This window comes from Protobothrops mucrosquamatus, unplaced genomic scaffold, assembly GCF_001527695.2.
Source record: "Protobothrops mucrosquamatus isolate PMUCROS unplaced genomic scaffold, P.Mucros_1.0 scaffold5570, whole genome shotgun sequence".
In the NCBI taxonomy this organism is placed as follows: domain Eukaryota; kingdom Metazoa; phylum Chordata; class Lepidosauria; order Squamata; family Viperidae; genus Protobothrops; species Protobothrops mucrosquamatus.
This window is the reverse complement of record NW_015391425.1, coordinates 32432-36595: the sequence shown is the minus strand read 5'-3', so window position 1 is coordinate 36595 and position 4164 is coordinate 32432.

Genomic DNA, 4164 nt, shown 5'->3' with positions numbered 1-4164 from the left:
GCTTCTGGAGGCAGGTTGTTCCACTGGTTAATTGTTCTCACTGTCAGGAAGTTTCTCCTTAGTTCCAGGTTTTTTTCTCTCCTTGATGAGTTTCCACCCGTTGCTTCTTGTCCTGCCTTCAGGCGCTTTGGAGAATAGCTTGACTCCCCCTTCTTTGGGGCAGCCCCTGAGATACTGCAGTATTGCTATCATGAACAGAATAATAGAATGGCAGAGTTGGAAGGGACCTTGGAGGTCTTCTAGTCCAGCCCCCTGCTCGAGCAGGAGGCCCTGTACCATTTCAGACAAATGGCTGTCCAGTCTCTTCTTAACAACCTCCAGTGATGGAGCACCCACAATTTCTGGAGGCAGGTTGTTCCACTGGTTAATTGTTCTAACTGTCAGGAAGTTTCTCCTTAGTTCCAGGTTGCTTCTCTCCTTGATGAGTTTCCATCCGTTGCTTCTTCTCCTGCCTTCAGGGGCTTTGGAGAAGAGCTTGACTCCCTCTTCTTTGGGGCAGCCCCTGAGATACTGGAAGACTGCTATCCTGTCCCCCCTCGTCCTTCTCATCATTAGACTAGACATACCCAATTCCAGCAACCGTTCCTTATATGTTTTAGCCTCCAGTCTCCTGATCCTCTTTGTTGCTCTTCTCTGCACTCTTTCTAGAGTCTCAGCATCTTTTTTACATCGTGGTGACCAAAACTGGATGCAATGTTCCAAGTGTGGCCTTACCAAGGCCTTGGTTGGGGCATCCCAAGGGAACGACAGAAACGACAATTTGGGGTTTAGTTTTACAGGTTATATTAGGGCTTTTATCATTTTAATTTTTTTTTTTTTTTTACGGTTGTTGCGAACCACCACTCAGAATTCTGCTTTTTTAAGACGGGCAGCCGGGCAGAACCTTTGAAATAAATTAATGAAGGCGTGCATATGCAGCGAACAACATTGTCGGTTGGGCGTCTGTGTGTGTATGTGTGTGTGTGTTTGTTTGTTGTTGAAGTTGCAAGAGGCAGGTGTTTGGGGAAGGGTGGTCCAAGCTTGGCTTTCTGTTCCTCAGCCTTAAATCCCCCGAGGATCGTTCACGAAAACCCCTCGGTGGCTGAATTGCAGTTTTGACTCAAAATTACTGTTGTGTTGTTCTCTCTGTCTCTCCCCCCCCTTTCCGTCAAAACACTCAGCTTCAGCCACCCACACACTGGAAAGTGTTAGAATTTGGAACACACACACACACATACATACACACACACACACACACACATACACATGCACCAATGATGTTTGTCTCTTTCCTCGTTTGAACAAGTTCAGACAAATTTCTGGAGAGCGATTGTTGTGTTTCTCTCCTTCGGTTTCTCTGGACAATGTTGTTTTGCTGGCGCTGAATCATTTATCTAAAGATAGTAAGGAGGGCGAAGGCACTTGGGTGCGGAATAAAGTCTGCACTTAGTAGTAATCCAGGAGAAATATAACTCTGGTTAGAGTGGACAAATAACAGCTGTATTTTGCAGTTGTTTTCTGTACGAGGGCTTAGCCGAAGCGCAGGTTTTTCAGAAATATATATATATATATTTTCTCCCGTGCAACTCACAAAATGCCTCAAAGGAAATTTAAATAATTGACTGTTTTGCAACTTGCTTCTCTGACTTTATTTCTTGGCTTCCTGGCAGACTCTCTTCGAACCCAGTGTGTTTTACTTATCCTGGTTTACTCTTAGCCGAGGTTAAACCGAGACTTTTACCAAATGATGGGATTGGACCTTCGCTTCCCCCTTTAATACCCTTGTCACCACTCGTTGTTTTAACCCCCCAGATTTTGTTTACAGGAAGTCCTCAACTTACGACCGCAGTTGAGAGCAGAATTTGTGTGGCTAAGTGAAACATTTGTTAAACGAGCTTTGCAAAATTTAACAACCTTTCTTGTCACAGTTGTTAAGTGGATCTTTGCAGCTCTTAGTAATACGGCTGTTAAGTAAATCTAGTTAGGAACCCGGTTGTTAAGTGAATCTGGCTTCCCCACTGACTATAATAATAATAATAATAATAATAATAATAATAATAATAATAATAATAATAATAATAGTAGTAGTAGTAGTAGTAATAATCATAATCATAATCATAATCATAATCATAATAATAATAATAATAATAATAATAATAATACTTACCAGGTCCTTGGTAAGGACTCAATAGGTAGACAAAAATGCCAAATCCAGTCTGAACATCTGGCTGACTGTGCGATCATCATCATCATCATCATCATCATCATCATCATCATCATCCACATCTGCTTATGCCAGGTCTTTGGGAAGGACTCGATAGATAGGCAAAAATGCCAAATCCAGTCTGAACATCTGGCTGACTGTGTGATGATCAATAATAATAATAATAATAATAATAATAATAATAATAATAATAATAATAATAACAACAATAATAATAATAATAATAATAATGTTGGAAGGGACCTTGGAGGTCATCTAGTCCAACCCCCTGCTCAGGCAGGAAACCCTATCCCATTTCAGACAAGTGGCTGCTTGTCGGAAGATCGCAAAAGGGGATCACATGAACCTGGGACACTGCGATCGTCGTAAATGTGAGTCACTTGCCAAGCGTTTGAATTTTGATCATGTGACCCTGGGGATGCTGCTGTAGGAAGCCCTCCCCCTCTCCAGATTAAAATATTCTTTCTTCTTAATATTAAAAGAGGCACAATATTATATTTCCCCAAGGGAGAAATGGAGAAACATCTTAACAAAGGCAGAAAGCAGCTCCAGTCCTTCTTAACAGCCTCAAGCAGAAGCCTCAAATCTTTACAGGTGGATATTTTGCACCTGTTAAGAAAGACTGGGCCAATCTATGCATAAGCAAAATGCCTTCAGCCCCCTAGCAGTTGATGGGATTAAGAATTTACATCCCCCCCACCCAAATTCTAAGGACAGGACAGGACCTTTAGGGTGTAATAGGATTTCCCCTCCACCGTTAGACTGGCAAAAAAAACCCCCACAAGGCTTACTACATTGCACAACCCCTTGGAGCAACTCACAGAATCCTAGAACGGGTCCCCAACCTATGGTCCGCAGCCCGGTACCGGGCTGTGGCCTGTTGCCCATCGGGCCCTTGGAATAGCTGGCGAGCCCCCCCCCCCAACTCATGGTAGCACCGCCATGCAGGTGCTAGCGGCCCCATTTGCACATGTGTCACATGGGTGCCACCAGTGTCACATGGGTGCCAGCGGCCCGCTGGCACATGCGCATGGGTGCCGGTGTGCACGCCGTGGGTGTACACAGCCTGTTTGCGCATGCACGTGCTAGCGCCGCTGTTGTGCATGTGCCCATTTGCGCATGCGCACGTGGGGCCGTATGCATGCACATTTCGCTGCTGCGCCCTTTCCAGAAAGGCTGAGGAGCTGTGCTCTAGAAAGATCCATCCACTCACTTAGCCGTTTTGTCGACTGCCCCAGAACTGCGTGCTGTTGCTGGTTCCGCTCATCAATAAACAGGAACCTTCTTTCCTAAGCAGCCTCCATTTTATTACCAGCATCTTTCTCCCGGCTTGGAACTGGAGCTGATTTTTCTTTCAACACTGCAATGGTCGTAAGTGTGAAAAATGTCCACCAGTCACTTTTTTCAGTGCTGTTCTAACTTCAAATAGCCACTAAATGAATGGTTGTAAATCAAGGATTACCTGTATTTATTTGAAGCATTTGTGTAGCCGCCCGTCTTCTAAGCAACAATGGGCGGTTCCCAACCCAAAGTTAAAACAACCTGTAAAATCATATTAAAGCTATAAAACGAAACAGATTAAAACATTAAAGCATTAAAAACAACCCCGTCCTGGCGCCAAGTCAAGTCCTAATGTGCAATTATCCGATCGGATCCCAGCGCTTGGAGGGAAATCATGATCTTTAAGGCCTTGCAGAGGGCTAAGAGGGTGAAGGTCTGCCTGGCTTCAGGGCGAAGGGTTTTCCATGAGTAAGAGAATGACGGAGTTGGAAGGGACCTTGGAGGTCCTCTAGTCCAACCCCCTGCTCAGGCAGGAAACCCTATAATGTTTCAGAGGAATGGCTGTCTCTTCTGAAAAACCTTTCTTCTTCTTCTTCTTCTTCTTCTTCTTCTTCTTCTTCTTCTTCTTCTTCTTCTTCTTCTTCTTCTTCTTCTTCTTCTTCTTCTTCTTCTTCTTCTTC